At 43.5% G+C, this 22,326-nt stretch overlaps 2 protein-coding genes across 2 annotated transcripts in view; one reads left to right on the top strand and one right to left on the bottom strand.

Annotated features, from left to right (window-relative positions):
• Positions 1 to 22,326, top strand: part of GABRB3 (gamma-aminobutyric acid type A receptor subunit beta3) — an 887,545-nt gene that overhangs the window by 34,826 nt on the left and 830,393 nt on the right. The gene's annotated exons all lie outside the window — the stretch shown is intronic.
• The window catches only part of GABRA5 (gamma-aminobutyric acid type A receptor subunit alpha5), a 560,773-nt gene that overhangs the window by 232,149 nt on the left and 306,298 nt on the right, over positions 1 to 22,326 (bottom strand). The gene's annotated exons all lie outside the window — the stretch shown is intronic.

The raw sequence follows: 22,326 nt of genomic DNA, 5'->3' as shown, positions 1-22,326 counted from the left end.
CCAATAGCTTTAACTCAAGCAAATACGAGACCTATTGCACTGCAAATGCTTGTTTTTATTGTGAGTGAAAAACGATAGTATTTTTTATCACACAAGTCAATCAAAGATCACCAGTCCACTGCTGTTTTTGATACTCAAAAAGTGGAGAAGGAATTTAAATCAAACACATATTCTATCTGTTCTACTATTTGTGTGGTCTGTGTCGAGGGTAAGTATGTAAAGCTTGGTTCCAGTACATTTGTCCTTTACACTAGCCATTAATTCTTGGGGGGGTTGGTCAACGTGTTCTCAAACCTAATTGTTTAGGGATCTCCTCGGGACACAGGTGTGGTAGAAGTGATTCTACTAAGGAATACTACATGTGATTTGCCAGGTCCTAGGTTCCCTTTAAGAGGAAAGGCAAGGTCATTCTCACTTAGTGAATATATCTGGGGAGTAGAATCTGTTCCTTAGTTGAGTCTTTAGTGTATCATAATATTTGGAGTGACAATGGACCTCATTGTTGAGAGAAGGGGGATTCCTAAAGCATTACCCACTCAGTTCTTGTCAGAATATAGCGACACCGAATGCTTGGGATACACCATGCTGACCTCATATCTGAGCCAGGTGCCACTATTTACATGTGAATGGGTCGTCCTATTATAGATTGGAGGAAATATTGGTTATATCCACACTTCTGACAGCTCTCATCCTATTCTTATTCTTTCTCCACTCAAATTATGCTGCATCTCTCAGAGTTTGGCGTTGAGCACATATACACGAGGTCAGTTGTGGGACAGTCTCGCTTTTGCGTTTGTACCCATAGGGTCATGATAAATACGATTCATGTTGCAAAGATACATGAGCCTAAAATTGAATTCATCTTTTCTGATACAAAATTCCTAAAGAGTGAGTCAATGGTGTTTCCCCTGAAATGTGGGGCTAATTCGTAGTTCTAAGATTCTTTTCAATTAGGAGAGGCTGATTTATGCCCGTAGTTCCCTCAGTCTTTCTTTTCTGCCTATGCCAATGGACTCATGAGTATTTTTAAGACGACGCCCGTGCTTTATATGGGTTTTGCTAATTCTCATATGGGATCTTAATGTCGCGGGCTGTATGTTACAGGATATTGGTTGACCCTCAGTGTAAGGAGCATCGTTCATGATCTACAAAGCATTATATTATTTCTGATTTCAGCAAAGCATTTACTATGCATTCTGGGCATCATTCCCGGCCTCATTTGAAGTGGGGTATATTTATTGTGGAAAGTAAATTCATCTCGTCCTAATAAAATACGAATTGTTGTATTTTATGTTCAAGAGTTATTACCTCACTAGTTAGAGCAGGTTAGCAGATTTTGTGAGAAATAGCCGTGATGTGTCTTTTATTAGTGTTTCAAACATTTAGTTTAGTCCCATACTAATGGGGTTGAACTTGAGTAGGCTTGTTGCTTTTTTGATGTAGTAAATGTTCTATTCACCATGTCGGCGGCCTCATTCTGCCACCTCACGACAGTCCTCTTTAGTTCAGTCTCATTATGTGAAAGTTTCATGAAATATCTGACAAGAGGTGCATGTTGATTCTTGCACTGTATTCTTGTGTTGGCCTATTCTTTTACAGACTTCCAGAATGTTTTCCCCAAAAATAATTTTTTGACAGGGATAGATGATTGCTTGTATCCCATGCTTTGTGTTAAAGTTATGGAAAACCATCGAGCCCTACCCTCTTCTCTGTTTTATAGAGGCCCACTTCTGTCACTGAGAAGAGTAACTTGGACCAGTGGGTCATGGGAAGGTAAACTCTGGAACATTAATTCCAAAACTACATCAAGTGTGGCCTAAGAAGCTAGCATATTAGTGCTAACGTACCAAAGATGCTAAGCCCTAGATAGTAGAAACTAGAATCGGGGGAAGAGATAATATTGTCTTGCCAGAAGAGGTTCAAAAGCTAAAGGCAGTATAAAGTCAATTGACAGACCTGTAACAGAAAAAAGGAAATGTTGCCAGCAAACATAGGTCAGAGATGGAAAACTCTGAGATGTTTACATTGATATAGAGACTGGTTTGCTTTAATGCAAAGACAAAGAACTAAAGTAAAAAAAGAACTGTGGAAAGTGAAGTTTACTATGTTTGTGTTAGCAGGAGTATCTATTAAGATTGTCTCATGATTATGTTTATAGCGTATATGGCAATGAATAAGATGAAGAACCTGTCTCTTCAATTTTATAGCACTTGGGGGAATATTTATACTCTGTTTGCGCTGAATTTGCGTCAAACTTTTTGACGCAAATTCGTCGCAAACCTAACACCATATTCATACTTTGATGCCCGACCCCACGAACGTCAAAAGTCAGCAGTGTGCATCATTTTCTGGATGCGTGAAACCGCCTTATGTTTATGGCATGCAAGGTAGGCGTTCCCATCCAAAAAATGACTTTAAGGCATGTGTGCCTTATTTATACTCTGGCGTCATTTTGACGCACAGGAAGGGGCGGGCCCCAGCCTGATTTGCGCCGTTTTTTAACTCCTGGGTGAGGGCAGGCGCTAAGGGACCTGTGGGCTCATTTCCATGGTCTCTGACCATGGATGCGGTCCACAGGTGTCCTTCCCTGCCCCCAGGGACACCCCCTGCCACCCTCGCCCACCCCTGGAGGACACCCAGGGATGGGGGGACCCATCCCAGTTAAGTACAGGTAAGTAGAGTTAAGCATTTTTCTTTTTTTTTTTAAGTGGCACAGGGGGACCTAACTTGGGCCCTCCTACATGCCACTGTTCCCAATGACCATGCCATTGGGCAGGGGGGCATGACTCCTGTCTTTCCAAAGACACAAGTCATTCCAATGGGGGTTGTGCGTCAAAAAATGGCGCAAGTCCGGTTAGAGCCATGATTTTTGACTCTAACCTGACTTGCACCATTTTTTGACGCACAACCCCCATTCTTCCCTATGCCTGCGTTGCCCGGTTAGAGTCATTTTTTTTACTCTAACCAGGCCGCAGCGCCGGCTAACGTCAATCCATAGATAAGGTGCCCACCTGGCGCGTTGGAATGGCGTTAGCCGGCGGTACTTTTTTTGATGCAAACCAGCGCGGGCAGAGTTACCAGTAGTAATTTGAAAAAGGTTTTATATATCAGAAATGCCTCCAAATGGTTAATACATGACAGCCATAGCATTAACAAGCCTGGCACCAAGGTGACAATATTAGTAATCAGTCTCCACAATGCCCAATGATTTATCATTCAAAAATTAGTTTTAAATATATTTGGAAATCCAACCATATTTCTCCAAATACAGGTTTTGAGATCTGAAAATACACACAGTTTTGCTTCAATACACACTTTTCAATTTTGAAATAAACATATTAATTCAACTAAGCAAACGTTTTTATTTTAGTAGGCTGGACCCAACACAGGAGAGCTACTTACAGGTAGCTGGAGAGCTACCAGTAGCCCCCAATCTACATGTTAGAGATGTCTACTATAGAATTTAAGGGTTGGGTTGCTCTGGGGAGAAAACCAATTTACCATTTGCCATATTCTACAAATTTTAGCACACCTGTAGGAATAAAACTGAGACTGATTGTATGAAAGTGGCACTCGTTGCAGTTACCCCCCCCCCCCACTTTTTGCCTGCTATTGATGCTGACTTGACTGAGAGTGTGCTGGGATCCTGGTGACCAGGCCCCAGCACCAGTGTTCTTTCCCTAAAAATGTACCATTGTTTCCAGAATTGGCACACCCCTGGCACACAGATAAATCCCTTGTAAAAGGTACCAGAGGTACCAAGGGCCATGTGACTAGGGAGGGTCCCTAGGGGCTGCAGCATGTGTTGTGCCACCCTAAGGGTCCCCTCACCTAACACACGCACACTGGCCATTGCAGATTGTGTGGTGGGGAAAAAAGGCAAAGTCGACATGGCATCCCCCTCAGGGTGCCATGCCCACAAAACACTGCCTGTGTCATAGGTAAGTTACCCCTCTAGTAGGCAGGGTGCACTATGCCACAGTTGAGGGCATAGCTGCATGAGCAATATGCCCCTACAGTGTCTAAGTCAATTCTTAGACATTGTAAGTGTAGTGTGGCCATACTAAGTATATGGTCTGGGAGTTTGTCACTACGAACGCCACAGTTCCATAATGGCTTCACTGAATACTGGGAAGTTTGGTATCAAACCTCTCAGCACAATAAACCCCCACTGATGCCAGTATGGGATTTATAAAAAAATGCACACAGAGGGCATCTTAGAGATGCCCCCTGTATTTTACCCTATCCTCTAGTGTAGGACTGACTGGTCTGTGCCAGCCTGCCACTAGCAGACAAGTTTCTGACCTCATGGGGTGAGGGTCTTTGTGCTCTCTGAGACCAGAAACAAAGCCTGCTCTGGGTGGAGGTGCTTCACACCTCCCCCATGCAGGAACTGTAACACCTGACGGTGAGTCTCAAAGGCTCAGGCCTAATGTTACAGTGCCCCAGGGCACTCCAGTTAGTGGAGATGCCCGCCTCTTGGACAAAAACCCATTTTTGGTGGCAAGTTCGGCGGGAAACTTAGGAAAAACAAGGAGGAGTGACCACTTCAGGTGGGACCACCCCCTAAGGTGTCCAGAGCTGAAGTGACCCCCTCCCTGCAAAATCCTCCATTTTGGTTTGGATGACAGGGACCAATAGGGATAGGAATGTGCTCCCCTCCTCAAAGGGAGTGGACACAATGAGGGTGTAGCCACCCTCAGGGACAGTAGACATTGGCTACTACCCTCTGACCCCTGAAACACCCCTAAATCTTGAATTTAAGGGCTCCCTTGAACCCAGCTCACCAGATTCCTGGTGACCTACAAGAAGAAGAAGGACTGCTTAGCTGAAACCCCCAGCAGAGAAGATGGAAGATGACAACAGCTTTGGCCCCAGCCCTACCGCACAGTCTCCTGCTTCAAAGGTTTTGCAAAAGAACAACGATGCATCCAGTGGGCCCAGCAACCTCTGCTTAGCTCCAGAGGACAGCCCTGCACCCAAAAGGACCAAGAACTACAGAGGACAACGGCCCTGTCCAAGAAAAAATAACAACTAAGAACTCCCACCTTACTCCAGATGCGTGAGTCCTGACCACTCTGCACTCAATGCCCACGGCCCATGTCCAAGTGATTCACCGAGCTAGAGAAGGTCCCCAGGCAATTGCAAGCAAGTGCCCACCCTAGTTTGTCCTCTCTACCCCTCCACAACAACTCCTGCAGAGGGAATCCCAAGGACCCCCCTGACTGCAAGCTCCCGACAAAGATTTCTGACGTCTAAAGACACACCACACCCGCAACTCCAAGGCCTTGGAGAACCCGACCTCCAGTGTCGCAATGTTCAGCAGGCGGCCCTCCTCCCTGTCCAACCGGCGGTGTGCCCGAGACAACCACTGGACCTTGCCTGTAGCCATTGAGTGCCCCCCGAGGTCCCCTCATAGGCCAGCATTGAAAGCCCGACATCCTGTTTGCACCCTGCACCCGGCCGCCCCTGTGCCACTGAGGGTATGTGTTTGGTGCCTACTTGTGGCCTCTCCAGTGATGCTTCAATCCCACCTGCTCTGCCCTCTGAGTCGTGGGTACTTACCTGCAAGCAGACCTGATTCTGAGTACCCCCTGTCTCCATAGGAACCCACATTAAAATTGCTCATCTTTGACCTCTGCACCCGGCAGGCCCCGTGTTGCTGGTGGTGGGTGTTTGGAGTTAACTTAAACCACATCCGGGTGGCTTCCTAAAACCCAGACACTGAAACTATGAGTGTTGTACTTACCTACAAATCAAACTAACATTTCTTCCCCCAGGAACTGTTTCTGAAAATTGCACTGTGTCAATTTTTAAAACAGATTATTGCCAATAATTCAAGAACTGTATAACTTATGGATTTCAAACAAAGTACTGTTGATACATGTGTGAAATACAAATCTATAGAAGTACTTACCTGCAACTTGAATCTTGTGGTTCTAAAAATAAACTAAGAAAATATATTTTTGATATGTAAAAGCCATTGGTCTGGAGTTAAGTCATTGAGTATGTGCTTCTTCTATTGTCTGTGTGTGTGCAACAAATGCTTTGCACTACCCTCTGATAAGCCTAACTGCTCGACCACACTACCACAAAAGATAGCATTATTATTATCTACTTTAGCCTCTGTTCAGCCTCTGGTGAACCCCTGGACTCTGTGCACACTATATTTCATTTTGATATAGTTTATACAGAACCATTTTCCTACACTGATCATATTTCCAAAAGGAGTAGTGAACAAACATTGAGACGTAAGCACGGCCACAAAGACCAAATTATATTCTCCCCGAACAAAAGACCCCACTGGGAAATGCTACACAAAATGGCAACTTAAGAGCTAAGAGTAATGAACAATTAAATCAGATTTCTGATCAAAATAAAGCACCAAGGGGACTCTAAATGGATTATGGGCTTGAGCATGTGATTTGAGTTTAAACATCCGAGACACATAGCTGAAATATCTGAGTAGATTTAATGGAAATACTCTGTAGTGTAACATAGCAGTCTCATGAGTTCAGCAAAGATTAACCACCTAACAACAAAGGTATTTCCATTAAGCAGATGACACCATTATACCAACCTCATCCGTCCAAAATAGCTGGTACCACAGAGGGTCCTAATTTACTGACCTAAACTGGTGTGCATGAGCGAGCCAGAACACAGCTTCTTTACAATTTTCTCTCTATGATATGTGCAGTCTCCTGGAAAAGTCTGAAGTGAGCTAAAAAAAAAGAAAATATGAAATCTGACACCTGTTTACATCAGCACTGATAAAATTAAGTTACATGAATTTAAGTGGCCGACCAAATACAAAACCCTGGTTTCACCAACATGATTATTTTCCATCTCTCTTTGAATGTCTCATCAACAAAAGCAAATGTATCTCTACCGATTCATATTAAAGATTTCAAGTGTACTGTTCAAATTTGAAAATACCACAGAAATGTTTTCTAATGTTTAATCAAAGTCATTTAAGATGTTAACTTTCTTGATTTTTTCATGGTGTATCTTTGAGCCTTTTATGTCCTGGACAATGGCAGTGCCCTCACAAGTGGATAAAAGGTTTATCAGAAGAAATGTTCCCACAATGGTGGTAGGAATTACCTGCAGATTTCAGAACTTTTCCTCACACCTATATGAACATATATGAAGAGATTGTGGGAATTCTATGAGGTGGAACCTTTACCACTCAATGTAACTTCCAGAACTTTCCATCACAGAAAAGGGATATTTTTGAATAATAGTTTGGGGTTTTCTGGGAATTCTGAGGAAGAAAATGTGATAAAACCCCACAAGTCACAATATGGTGGGTTTTTCTGGCTGTCTAGTTTTTAGAAATATCTGGGGTGAGTGGGTTTCTTTGGGTGGCACAGACCCAAGTACTGCAGGAAACCATAACCACAAATGTCAATCTTATACAAACATCATTTTCTCTCTTTACCTGGTTGTGTTTTTGACCCTTTACTGTCCCAACAATAGGCTCACTCATACCAGGGCCAGACTGGGAACCCATAGCAACCCTGGCAAATTTTGTCAGACAGACCCACAATGGGTACATAGCAAACAAGCCTGACCACTACAATAGAGAAGGGGCTGGTCCCCCCACCCGAGAAAATTTGGTTAAAACACATTTTTCATTATATATTTAATTGTACTAGCTTTTAAAGCCTAGGAAATGAAGGCCTTACAGAGCACCCGGAAATGGCAATCTTTATTGGCGTTCTTCAATGATTCCTTAACTGTTGGAAATGACCTTTTTTGCAGGATCATCCCCAATCTTTTTGCCTCCTGCCTCCTATTTTTTCTGACCTGTTGTTGTTGACATTTGAACTCTGAGCACTTTACCACTGCTAACCAGTGCTGAAGTGCATATGCTGTCTGTGTAAATTGTATTGTTGATTGGTTTATCCATGATTGGCATATTTGATTTTCTAGTAAGTCCCTAGTAAAGTGCACTAGAGGTGCCCCTGGCCTGTAAATCAAATGCTACTAGTGGGCCTGCAGCACTGGTTGTGCCACCCACATTAGTAGCCCTGTAATCCTGACTCAGACCTGTCACTGCATTGTCTGTGTGTGCAGTTTTAAGCTGCCAATTCGACTTGGCAAGTATACACACTTGCCAGGTCTAAACCTTCCCTTTTCTTACATGTAAGACACCCCTAAGGTAGGCCCTAGGTAGCCCCATGGGCAGGGTGAAATGTATGTTTAAGGTAGGACATATACTATTAAAGTGTTTTATATGTCCTAACATTGAAATAATGCTAAATTCAGTTTTCACTGTTGCAAGGCCTATCCCTTTCATAGGTTAACATGGGAGCTGCCTTTGCATATGATTAAAGTGTAGATTCCCTTTGGGAGCGGATACACATGTGGAGTTTGGAGTCTCTGAGCTCAAAATTTAAAAATGCATCTTTTAGTAAAGTTGATTTTAAGATTGTGTGTTTGAAAATGCCACTTTTAGAAAGTGGGCATTTTCTTGCTTAAGTCATTCTTTGACTCTGTTTGTGGATTTCCTATCTGGGTCAGTTTGACAGTTGGGCTGTTTGCACCTCTCTCTAGACAGTCACACAAAGGGAGCTGGGGTGTAGCCTGCATATCCTGATGAGCCATTTGTGCTAGGAGGGAAGGGAGGAGTGGCTGCCCTCACACAATGCAGTCTCCAACCCCCTGGTGTTTGTCTGGGGCCTGGCCTGGGCAAGGCAGGATTTCACAAACAAGAGAGACTTTTCTTTGAAGTAAGCCTACTTCAAAGGGCAAAATGGGTATAAAAAGGGCACCTAAAACCACAGACTTTAGATCACTTTTGGAAACCAAGAGGAACCTCTGCCTGGAGCTGAGGAAGAAGAGCTGCCCTGCCTGAGACTTTGCTTTGTGGAGCTATCCTGCAGTTGCTGCTTCTGCCTGTGCAAGAGGACAAAGACTGGACTTTGTGTGCCTTCTTGCTTGTGAAGAACTCTCCAAAGGCTTGTCCTGAGCTTGCCTCCTGTTGTTGAAGTCTCAGGGCCATCAAAGAATTCCCCTGACAGCACCTGGATTCTCTGCTGAGACTCCTGCCCTGCCAAGTGGTGCCCTATCCAGTTCCTGGGGCCTTGACAGGTGAAGCTGGCAGACCAAGCCTGAAAATCCACACACAGACCGCTGTGCAGGGAAATTTCTGGCGCAACCTCCGAGAGCGGCTAAAAAAGTGATGTGCTGTGGGCTCCACTGCTGAAATTGACACAGCACTTGCAGTGCGGCTGGGAGATTGACGCACGTGGCTGGAGAAACAATGCGTCGCATCTCTGGCGAAGACTGGTATCGTCGCAACCCACGCACTGCGGTTTTGCTATCACCCTGCGGCAGGATTTTCGATGTGAACCTTGCTGTGCATGGAAAAACGGTGCAACGACTGCCCAGACCCGAATGCTGCCCGGATCAACACATCACTCCCTTGCGGGGAGGAAAAACAACGCACAGCAGTCCGACCGGAGAAGGGGAAACGCCGCACGAGCTTGCTTACGAGTAAGAAATCGACCCATCGCTTACGTTTTTCAACGCATACTCGCCCGTGCCTGTTATTTTAACGCAACCCAGGTACTTTTCAACGCTAACAGTGTTTTATCTATTTACCAAAGGATTTAAGACTCTTTTTGCATTTGTATTAATAACTTGACTTGTGTATGGTGGATTTGTTTAGTTTTTAGTCTTGTTTTGTTTAGATAAATATTTCCTATTTTTCTAAACCTGTGTTGCCTCATTTTGTAGTGTTTTCATTAAGTTACTGTGTGTGTTGGTACAAATACTTTATATCTAGCATTCTGAAGTTAAGCCTGCCTGCTCGTGCCAAGCTACCAAGGGGGTGAGCGGGGGTTAGCTGAGGGTGATTCTCTTTTATCATGACTAGAGTGGGGGTCCTTGCTTGGACAGGGGGTAACCTGACTGCCAACCAAAGACCCAATTTCTAACACTAACCATCACTCTCTAACAGTGCCCCTCATCTCTCCATAGCTCCTCTCTCACATGTATTTAATTTGTTTTACAGCGCCTCTCTTATCAGCATAAGGTGTTGGAGCACTTTACATTACACACATACAGAGACAATGAATCATACGTGTGTAAATCAGTGTATACAAAATGTTATATAAGACAAAGGGACCTACAAGGTGTAGGATTCACATGCCATTGAAACTGGCAGGCATTTTTAAGAGCACTTTGTCGGGGGAGCATAAAGTGTACATTTACTAATAGCAATGTATTTCTACCCAAACAAAACCTTTAGCAACATTAGGATAATGAAAGATTGGGTATGAACATAACTTTCAAACCTGCACTACCCAGTTTTCATGCAGCTCTTTGATGGCAGTTCAAAGCTCAATGTGCTAGATTATGATTGTAACTTATGAACTACACAGTGACAAAAGGATCTCTATGATAAAACCAGTGCCCCACTGATCTAAGCACATAAAATACTGTTCTGTAATTTTCATAGTACAGGTTCTTTTCAGCAGGCATATTAACCCTTTGTGCTACCTTAGATTAATCAAAACTACCCCTAGGCAAAACTCTGATCTCTCTCCAGAGTTATCTTGGCACTTTTATTGTTGCCTGAAAACTGTTGGAAATACTAGGAACACTGCAGTAGCTTTAAAACTGCTGCACTGCTATAAAACTGGTTCTCCAATAGCCTCCCGGGGAAATGCCCAATACCAGGCATGGCCAGACCCGCCTTCCTCACACATTTGGGAAACTGTTGTTATCAGGAGAAATATGGGTTTGTCGGATGGGAGGTCATTTCTTTTATTTGTTTAAGTTCGTTTATATTTTCTATATTTGCAACTTCCAATTCGTAAGTCAGGTTGAAAAAAATACAAAAATACTCTCAGAATTCACTAGGTAATCCAAAATGCAGAGCGGTACTAATAACGTCTATCCCTAAATTCACATTCTACGGTATATTTAAAAATACACATATTTCCTGCACAAGCATTTTTGTTAATTCAATTTTTCCTTATGAACTGATGCATGGTTGATACAAAATGGAAAATCATTGTAACCCACAGTTCTTTGATGGCTCTGGGTATTGCAAGCTTTTTGGACAACTTAAAAATCTCTGTGACTGGAACTGTCTGACAGACGTAATGGCATTTTAATTTCATAGATCAGCCTTCAGTTCAAAAAGTTTGCTGGTGACAACATTGTCCTCCATTTCTCTTTCTGCCTACTTACTTTCATTGTTTACCAATTCGTTTCTTTGGAGAAACCTTGAACAATCTACACAGATGAACAATTGCTCAATTCAGGATTTAGTATATCCCACTGGACTCATTTGACTAAAAATATGGAAAGTGGGCTAAAGATAACATGGCAATAAAGCCCTATTTTGGTACTTATGAGTAATGAGGGGTATCACTAACCTTTACAGGCTGGTGTGATAGGAGGGTCTCTCAACCAAACATACATACATGTAATGATGAGAGGCACAACTGTAGATAGAGATATATGAAAGCATATGGTATATAAACTGGGCAAGAGAAGCAAAAACATTGTTATGCACAAAACTTAAAAAAACTTTTTTACAATACTGATGCTGTGGTGGGTTGCTTGAAACAACCTGTCTGCAATGTATGGGTCACTGGACCTCTGTTGGACAGTCTGCATTGAAAGAGGTACCATGCCCCACAGGCGGTGGACATGTCTTATGATTCGTGGTATTTTCGCCCACAAAGTGCAAATAATTAAAAACTGTCAAAATAGGAAATATTAACTACCTCTTTGCACATTACAAACCTGTGGTAAAAAAAAATGTTTTTTTTATCTACGCCGTTTCTGAAAGCTGAGAAGAGTGTGATCTTAGTGCAGCTAACCTTTTCCTGCACATTTTCTTCCCCATTTTATTGTAAAATAAAGGAAACGTGCACCACATTATGTCTATTTTTGGCTATTTTATCAGGCTCTGCTGGTGTTAATCACAAAGTCTGAGTATCTGTGCAATTCAAAGCAGTGAGAAAAAAGATTTGCAGAAAAAAAGTTTATGTAGGTGTTACACTGAGTTCTGCCCCAGCAGTATCCCTGGTTTTTCTTTTACTTTTCTGATCACCAGGTTTTTGGATCTTTTACTGTGGGTGATCTTCACTACTGGTGTCTCACCCACGGTTATGACATGGTAAACGGACTGTGCATGTTTATCACAAGTGTCCACCTTTTAAAATAAGGCAGCTGCAACGTAGCAAGGGAAAGGGGCACTTGACTGGTTACAGGTGAACATGTGTGCACATGTGTGTGTACATGTATGCAGGCTGCGTGTGGGAGAATACCGTTGGGCACAACCCAGTAACAACACACAGGTACCCTGGCTCAATGGGGACTCTGCAGGGATAGGTACTCGCCTGGGATAGGCCTCATAAGGGCAGTGTACACTATTAGGGACAATTAGTGTGCTTTTCAGTTTTAACTATAGGGACACACCATTATACACAGAGGGCCTGATTCACAAAGGTAAAGTTTACAAAAGTTTAACAAAAATATAACCTAGACCAAATGTCTAACTTTGTTACTTTTCGGTATTCGCAAAGGTAAGCTACTATGTGTAAAGTTAGACCTTTGTCTAAGTTAGATTTTCGGTCTTACTTTACCTTCGTGTATACCGAAAAGTAGTAAAGTTAGACTTTTAATCTAAGTTAGACTTTTGGTCTAAATTTGTCTTTGTGAATTGGGCCTTCAGGGCCTGATTCATAAAGGTAAAGTTAGACCAAAAGTCTAACTTTACTACTTTTCGGTAGTCACAAAGGTAAGTTACTGCGAGTAAAGTTACACTCTTGGCCTAAGTTAGACTTTGGGTCTAACTTTACCTTTGTGAATACCAAAAAAGTAGTAAAGTTAGACTTTTGGTCTAACTTAACCTTTGTGAATCAGGCCCTATTGAGAGTGAACTGCCTTCGAGTGTAGTTTCTCTTCCTCTTGGCCTACAGAGACCATTGACATCTTAAATTAGAGTGTAACTTGTGTGACACAACCAAATTTGTAACTTTCAAAATGATATATGTACATCTTGTGGGTCATTCAGTGTTTACATGTTTTCCTGGCTCAGCTCAGGATCAGAGCCCAGGCCTTTTGTCACCCTGCAGTATGTAGTAATTGCTTTTTCTCCAGCAGGAACAAAGACTATCCCCACACAAAAAGAACAATTAGCACTATTCTAGCTCCTGAGGAGGAAAGGTGTGGGGCAGAATGATCTGTATCAATCACCCAGCTGTCACACTACACCAGTGATGGGCTTACCCAAGCCCACTGAACAAAGGAGTGTGCCAAGACAACTGGAGCCATCCCAACAGGGGTCTTCTTTTGAAATTCTAGTGTGCAAGTCCCTGGCAGTGATGTCAGCGACGGGTGGAGCTGAGACCCAAGGAGCTGATGTGACCAGTGGCTCAAGGATGACAGCATTTTAGATTGTCCCAACATGCTGTGCAGGAGGGTTGGGACAGGGTTAGGGAGCTGACGTGGCACCCTAGGGTTGGTTAGGGGTGCCTGTCTTCTGGAGCCTTCCTCTCCCCTTTATAAATTCTTGCACAAGGGAAAGACTTTCTCTTGCCTGGGGATTTTCTACCCACCGTTCTGCTGGATCCTGAGATTGTCATGGAGAACTGGAAGGAGGAACCCCTTAACCCCTAGTTAGGACCCAGGAATCTGTCCACTTGACCCAAGTACCAGTGGGTCGCCCCAAGGGCCAGTGAGGCTGCCCCACTCACTCCCCCTGAGGACCAGTTGGGGGAAGCCCTGGACTTTCTTGTGCCCACCAACAAAGCCACAAAGGAGAACCAGCACAGGGAACCAGGAGGGCCAGCATTTGGAGGAATGCACCACTTTGGAGTTGAGGAGGGTTGCTACAACTGCTGCTGTTGGACAAAGCTTGCCACTAGGAGTAAACTGAGCCCATGATCGCCCAAATCAGCCCAACATGGCTCAAGTTACAGCATTTTAAATTTGACAAACTTTGACACTTTTCCTTCACAGAGCATGTGGAGTTCTGCTGTTTGGCCAATCAATTTCCCCTGGGGTGGAAAGGGACTGGGGCAGCGCATGAAAGCTGGATTTATCACTTGAGGGAGAGGGCATGCATGGGGCCTCCCCCCCGTGTTCTCACATTGCCTGAGGACCCCAAACCCCAGGTGGGTTTATTAAAAGGGGGCTAGGACCCCATCCCTGAATCGCCAGCACCGCAAGATTGTGGGAAATCGCTGTTATGCATCCCTATCAAAGAGAGGAGGGTCCTACAACACCATCCCCGGACCCAAGGATATCCAAAATGCACAAATACTAAGTTTATTTCTGATAATTTTTTATTGGGTTTTCATGAAGATTGCATGTGACACATCATTTTCACAATTATGACAATGATTCATGCTAAAGTAATATAATTATTACACCATGACTGTTGAAACTCACTTGATATGTTTGGGTGACCCCTCAAGGGGTCACCAATGGTTACACAATGTCACCTTTACTATGTTCCACCTGCCAATGGATATTTGTAAACTGCTGTGTATTTTTTAGTTGTGTATGTAATGCTCCCTTCTAAAGAAAAAGGACTGACCGGGCAATCACTTATTGAGTGTTATTATTACATGCCAGTGATTGGTGAATACTAGACTACACTTCCTCCCTTGAGTAGGCCCTAGACTCCTGTGAGAGTCAAGTGCTACAATGGGGTGTTTTGGTTCCTACTGAGGACAATTGAGGAGCTGTTGCTTGTGCTTGCCACATAACCAATAGCCCAATTTCCAACAGTAGACTTAACCCCAAGTTGTCTCAAATGTCAAAAAGGTCTCAGCACTGCCGTAAAAGTCTTTAACAATTAAAGGGTTGAGCATCAGAATAAGAACAAAACAAAATGGAGCAACACAACAAATTTGCAAACACAATACACCACAGTATCATTATGACAGCACAATAATGTGGTGCAAAGCAACTCAGCAAGCAAATAGAACAAAAGTACAACCACAACACAGCCCAATAACACCACTTGAACACAAAAACATAAGACAACCTACCACAAAACAATTGAAATGTTGTTCTTTTTGTGTTGTTTTGATGCATTATTGTTTTGTGTTGGTATGTGTTGTCTTGTGTTGGCACACTGTATTTCAAGGTGTGTTTTGTGTCATTGTGTTGTTGCATTTTACGCTAAATCGTATAGTGTTGTATTGTGGTATTGTTAAATTCTTATCTTGTCCTGCTCTGTTCTTCTTTGTTGCTCCTATTCTCTCGCCATCGTAGCTATGTGTTTTGGGATTACTACACCTCTACAACTGTACATCTGCTTAAATACGCACAAACATTCTTATCACCCATTAGCACTTCCACCTCCAAAAATCAGCTGACATAATATGAAGGTAAAAGGTGTTTACCAAAGCAGGGCCATACTTACCTCCAAAGAAGATGTAGTAGTGGCATTCAAAAAACTTTGTGATCTTACCTCTAGAATCATATGAGAAGCGTAAACTATACTAAACTGTTACCAACTTTATGAAGCCCTCCAATGATTACTGGGAGATTTATAATCTAGAGTGACTAATTGCTGGCAGTGACTCTGCTCAAATGAGGCTATTACTGTCACTGTATTAAATGATGTTTCTTGGCTCTAATCAAGTAAGATGACTGAAAGGTCCATTTGTTAGTCACAAGGCAGACTCTTACCTAAATCTGTCTTCTGAAGACCATACATATCAGAAACGTAAAGAGAACAGTGAATTCTTAAACCGCTTAAATTGATTGGAGAGCAGCAGGTAAAAACAATGCAAATGAGGTAATTAAAAAAAGTGATGGACAACAGAACAGTAGTAATTCAATAGTGTGTGAGTTTGCAATAGAAATTTTCAGGAGATAAATGAACACGTACGAGGATTCCCCAAAATAAATTGTTTAAATGCAATGAAAATGATTTAAACGAAGCAGTAATAGTTTGAAGATAGTATGGTGAAGCTTCCAGGTATCATTTTACAAAGCAAGAAAAATAAATTTGAGCTCAACTCTAAAACAAACCACTTGTAATGACTGTCTTTACTGGCAGGCTGCATTGTCACCGTGTTGGTGGAAAATGAAGTTGTAATCCTTTGGACCTGATTTAATAAGGCTTTGTGCTGTCGCAAAGCGGCGCATCATGGGGCATATTTATACTCCGTTTGCGCCGAAATTGCGTCGTTTTTTTTGACGCAATTTCGACGCAAAACTAACGCCAACTAACGCCATATTTATACTATGGCGTTAGAGGCGAATAGCGCCAAAGTTCCCGGAATGTGCGTCATTTTTTAGCGTGAACCCCTTCCTTGCGTTAATGATATGCAAGGGAGGCGTTCCCGTCTAAAAAATGACTCCCAGGCCTTTACGTGGTATTTATACTCCCGGGCAAAAGTGACGCCCGGGAGTGGGCGTGGCTAAAAACGGCGCATTTGCGCCGCTTTTTAACGCCTGGGTCAGGCATGGCGTTAAGGGACAAGTGGGCTCAAAATGAGCCCAGAGTGCCCTCCCCTGCCCCCAGGGACCCCCCCTGCCACCCTTGCCCACCCCAGGAGGACACCCAAGGCTGGAGGGACCCACCCCAGGGACATTCAGGTAAGTTCAGGTAAGTTTTTTTTTTTTTTTTTTTAATAATATTTTGTGGCATAGGGGGGCCTGATTTGTGCCCCCCTACATGCCACTATGCCCAATGACCATGCCCAGGGGACAGAAGTCCCCTGGGCATGGCCATTGGGCAAGGGGGCATGACTCCTATCTTTACAATGATAGGAGTCATGTTGATGGGGGATGGGCGTCGTTAAAAAATGGCGCAAGTCGGGTTAAGACGATTTTTTCGACGTAACCTGACTTGCCCCATTTTAAGACGCCCATGCGCCATTTTCCCCCTACGCCGGCGCTGTCTGGTCTACGTGGTTTTTTCCCACGCAAACCAGGCAGCGCCGGTCTGATTGCGCCGTCTAACGCCATTCCATAAATACGGCGCCCGCATGGCGCTTCAGAATGGCGTTAGACGGCGCAAAACTTTTTGACGCTAAACTGCGTTAGCGCAGTTTAGCGTCAAAAAGTATAAATATGGGCCCATGTTTATTATCCTGGAAAAACATATTTTGTACCTGAAATGTGCCATTTTGTCAGCACATAAATCATTTTCTGCTGCTTGGTGCCGCTTTGCATCAAGGGAGCATTTACTAGGGCACAAAGCCCGATCTACAAAAATATCCAGACGGCTTTGCATCAAAAACACCTATTTGAAGAAAGCATAAAAAAGGGGAAATGTGCTAATTTCTCAAAATAAATATGCTTTGCATGCGTGCTGTAATCCATAGCACGCATCTAATGTGTGGGATCCTTTGAAGGTTGTCTCACAAAGAAATGTGCCCTGGAAGGGTATGCTTCAAGTACGAATCTTTGTTGAGCAGCACATACTGACCTCTGCACCATGGCACAAGGATGGGCGTCGTTCAAAGCAGCCTTGTTAGTTTGCAAGCTCAGTGAATGAAAGGCCAGTCTTAGTACATAAGGCTCTGAACTGTTTCCTCGTTGCACTTTGCAGTGCAGCAAATTACGTTGAACCACTACGTTGCCTGAAAAATTAGTAAAAAGAGGCCTATGAATGGAACCCTTTCGAGTGTATTTGGTTTGGTAACACACTGGAAGTTAGCCCTATTACTGAATAAACTTTGAAAACTGCTCTTTCTTTCACACTACTGGATTGGGTATACCGAAACAATAAGGTCTTATACATTGTAATTTGAATTCTTTGGTGGGCGTGATAATGCGTCCATTAAGCCACTTTAGTGCTGCTGTACAAGAGTACATCTAGTGATCTGCTGGAGTTTCAGCAGTAAACGCACTGACTAACAGACAGGGATAACAGGACCAGCAATGCCATCATGCACTTCAGATTGACTCACTGATACCCACACAAGGGCTCCGTTGCCATTTCCCCAAAAAAGGCACCAGCTTAACTTATTTTTGGTGATGCAATACCCAACTCTATAGAGGATGTGTTGAATGAGCCACCAGTAAATGGAAGTCAAAGCATCCATCAGTGAAAACAGTGGCAGAGCCCAGTTTCATTGGATATTCCCCATGCAACTATTCTTCATATACTGTATGGTGGTCACCACTGTATACATTGACAGTTGTATAGGAGTGGTGAAACATTCATCACTGTTCATTGTATAATGGCTGTATAGCCCCATAAGCAACGGGCGTGGACACCTTCTATTCTTCATAAAGCATTCTGTTACTTCAGGGTCTGCAGCACTAGGGGGCATATTTATAAGCCTGTGGTGCCACCTTGTACCTTGTATTTTTTTTTTTTTTACGCTATTGTGGCCCATGGCCAAAATCCTCGCGTCATACTTACAAATTGGTGCAATGCATGCATTTCAACACTTTGTAACCCTTTGCGCTACATTATGCTTGCAACAGGTATAATGTATGCAAAGGGGGAGTTTCCCCATTAGGGGGGGCCGAAAAAATGGCGCAAGGAAATCTAAAAGATTTCCATGCGTCATTTTTTACAGCGCTTTTAATGCCTACTCAGAGCAGGTGTTAAAAGGGTGCTTCCATTATTTATAATGGGCCCCTATGTACTCTGCAGGAGTAGCGCCAATATTTTGGTGCTATTCCTGCAGAGCACATCAATAGTGTCAATAAAAATTACTCTATTGACCCCTACCCTGTGCCATGGTGCACCGTATCTTAGAAACAGCGCACACATGGTGGCAGTAGGGGGGCACTAAGGGGTGCAAGGAAAGTGGTGCTTTTCTTAAATATGCCCCTAAATGTGCAACACACACTCACGAACATGCACATATGTATATAAATATGGAGAAAAAGGCTGCCTGTGCACTGCAGCTATGCATGTATTGGACGGCAGTAGAACAGAAACATTTAGTGAATTCACCAAACTTTGTATCGGCTGCAATAAAATCCGAATTTATTAGTTACTTCCTTGACAGGACGTCCACTATTTTTCGGAATACTCTCTTGCACAGAAGAGTCCAGAAGTAGAAACTACCAGCGGTAAACTCACTTTAATACATACAAGCTTGATACATGATGGAGGTTCAACTAGCTCGACTTCAATTTTCAGAAAATACCCTATGTTCCAAGGATTCTTCAAGGTGTTCGACTTCTTATTGAATTTAAAACATGACACAGCTTTTTCATCAGTATTGCTTTTAAAGACCTGATTATAGTGACCACATTAATCCCGACTCAGGTGTGAATAATCATTTGAATCGAGGTTCCAACAGTTCTTCAGGCGTTCTTACCCATGATTGGTGGACACTCCAAGGGTGAAGTGTTCAAGGTTTTTCCAGTAACATGGATTTGAAAATAATCAAGATGCAGAGGACATTACCGAAAGCCTGAAACAATTTCAGTAGATCTGTTGATGCCTAAACACCTATGTGGATATTTGATCTAAGTTGTTCCCTTGCCTAACTGCAACTGGAAGAAGTGATCGCTTGCTTCAAAAAGCCCGTCTTTAAGGTTTTTAGAATGGTCTTCGTGGTAGCAGTGCTATCCTAGTTTGTGGAAAACATTTAGGCGGTCATTCTGACCCTGGCGGTCAAAGACCGCCAGGGCGGAGGACCGCGGGAGCACCGCCGACAGGCCGGCGGTGCTCCAATGGGGATTCCGACCGCGGCGGTAAAGCCGCGGTCGGACCGGCACCACTGGCGGGCTCCCGCCAGTGTACCGCCGCCCCATTGAATCCTCCAAGGCGGCGCAGCTTGCTGCGCCGCCGAGGGGATTCCGACCCCCCCTACCGCCATCCAGATCCCGGCGGTCCGACCGCCGGGATCCGGATGGCGGTAGGGGGGGTCGCGGGGCCCCTGGGGGCCCCTGCAGTGCCCATGCCACTGGCATGGGCATTGCAGGGGCCCCCATAAGAGGGCCCCTACATGTATTTCACTGTCTGCTGCGCAGACAGTGAAATACGCGACGGGTGCAACTGCACCCGTCGCACAGCTTCCACTCCGCCGGCTCGATTCCGAGCCGGCTTCATCGTGGAAGCCTCTTTCCCGCTGGGCTGGCGGGCGGTCTGAAGGCGACCGCCCGCCAGCCCAGCAGGAAAGTCAGAATTACCGCCGCGGTCTTTCGACCGCGGAACGGTAACCTGACGGCGGGACTTTGGCGGGCGGCCTCCGCCGCCCGCCAAGGTCAGAATGAGGGCCTTAGTATTTTCGTGCAAAAATAATCCTGAAGACTAAGACAACCTGGCAAGCTTCCCAGAAAATAGGAACATTTGGCAGCTTCAAACTTGTCACTATTTCCTCTATGAGGTTTTTGGCTGGAATTTAAAAGGTTAAGTTCGACATTTTACTCACAGTATTTTGACCTCATTGAGCACTAGTTAGCAACAGCCTCCTGTCATTTTCTCTTAAAGGCTTTTGACTCTAGAGAAACGTTTGTAAGTCAACGACCAACCTGCAGATCTGCCTCAGAGGGTGTCTTGGTCCTGGTTTAACATCATGAAAGACAAAGAATGTTTTCCCTTTTTGCAGTTCTAATAAGATTACATTGAAAGTAACTTTCCTAATAGTTTTTTCGAGGATCTGTGTTTCATTTATTTATAGTTTTTATCTCCACATTTGATTTTCTTTATTTTTCTTATGTGTCATTATGTTACTTATTAAATGTGCATGTGCTTAAGGAACGTTTTTCACCTATTATTCGTCTTATTTATTCATTGTTTTTCACGTATACCACATGTATTATATTTGAGGAAGTTGAGGAAAATCTTAATGCTTGAATGAAGTTCCTACCAGTGATCGAGGGATTCTTCATAGAAACCAGTTTATCTATGATTGTCAGATTGTTAGGGGATTGTTGGCGCGCAGTCACATCTCAAATAAAGACCGTGGCCCATTACTCTTACAGCCTATTATTCCATTTTCCGTAGGAAGGTGAGAATATTTGAAATATACTATTGGTAATGAATCTTAGAATGTGTAATTAACTTTATGCATCACCCTCATGACTTGGACTTCTATCAGATCTAAAATATATTCTAGAGCCCCCGATCCCGTTGACATATACATTTCTCCTCTCAGCGAGATACGTTGGCTTCTACCGCAGTCCTGGCCTATTCTAATGTTCTTGCGAATGAAAAAGACTACCTTGAATGTCTGGTGGGAGAGCTGGCTACAGTTCATGCATTTACTCACATGATATGGCCACACTCTCACTTTCATCCATTCTGCAATGTACAGTGATTTCTCTACAATGGCATGCTGGTACCCCTGATGGAGTTCGCAGTCACGCTGATATCAAGACCATTGCAGACCCCAAAGAACCATTTATCTCCCTTTGTCTCTCTCTTTCTTCTCACTACTCCACCCCTTTCCCACAATGCTCTCTTTATTTTACTATTAACTCCCTCACTGTTGAATCTTCCAATCTACCAAGAAATACCCTGGCACTCAGGACAGTCCAATACTTGGTCAGCATTCCTGTACTAGCGAACCCTCTGTCAAAGGACTTGCCTGCCTTGCTGCCAGGCATCCCACAGTAAGCGTGTGGGCGTTTGAGGAAGGCTGGGCAGGATACATTCAGCACTGAATGTGACCCATCACTACCAGCCGTTCATTCCCAGCAATTGTCAAAGGAAGTTCAAAAATTGTGGGGGAACCATTCTGCACACCCAAGTTCCAGCTCTTAGGGACGAAAATAATGTATTTGGTTAAATCCAGCTTCCTCCACCCACACCAATTATGCTAGTCCCAGACATCGTTCCCACTCTTCTTTTTTTCGCTTCCACAGTGTGAATTTTGGATACAGAAAAAATATAAAAGATAACAAAAAACTAAGAGAGTTTATCAGACTTTCAACACGTGATTTTCTTAAAGTGATAGTTTAAAAAACGTATGGACTGTGGACTGTTTTAAAATATGTATTTTAATTTAGGGTTCTGGTATTCTCATTCGTGGAATTGTAGAGAAAAAACTTGCGATATCGTTACCTCAAACGTGCCCTTATCCAAAAACATGTCTTGCACTATTCAGCATCTGTTTAATTCGTTTTTCCACTGATGTCCAGTCCCTTGTTGTAGTGGCGCGACTGAGCTCAGAAATCAAAGGATGACTCCGGCACAGAGTAAAGCTAAAGCCTTTCAGAATTCAATTTTAGAACTGCTCGGTTACAGGATTAGTGACATCACAACGCTGGATTACAACGTGATTACTGAATTGATGTACAGCTGTACTGAGTTGTGTATTTGTGTACAACAACCATATTAGTTGCAAATTGTTTTTCCACGTGATGATATCATTGTACTGTCGACTAGGTTTAAGAGCATGCTGGTCACCATGTTATTTT

Source organism: Pleurodeles waltl, chromosome 8 (assembly GCF_031143425.1).
Source record: "Pleurodeles waltl isolate 20211129_DDA chromosome 8, aPleWal1.hap1.20221129, whole genome shotgun sequence".
NCBI lineage: Eukaryota > Metazoa > Chordata > Amphibia > Caudata > Salamandridae > Pleurodeles > Pleurodeles waltl.
Note: the sequence above shows the minus strand (reverse complement) of the source record. Positions and strands in the feature narration are given on the sequence as shown.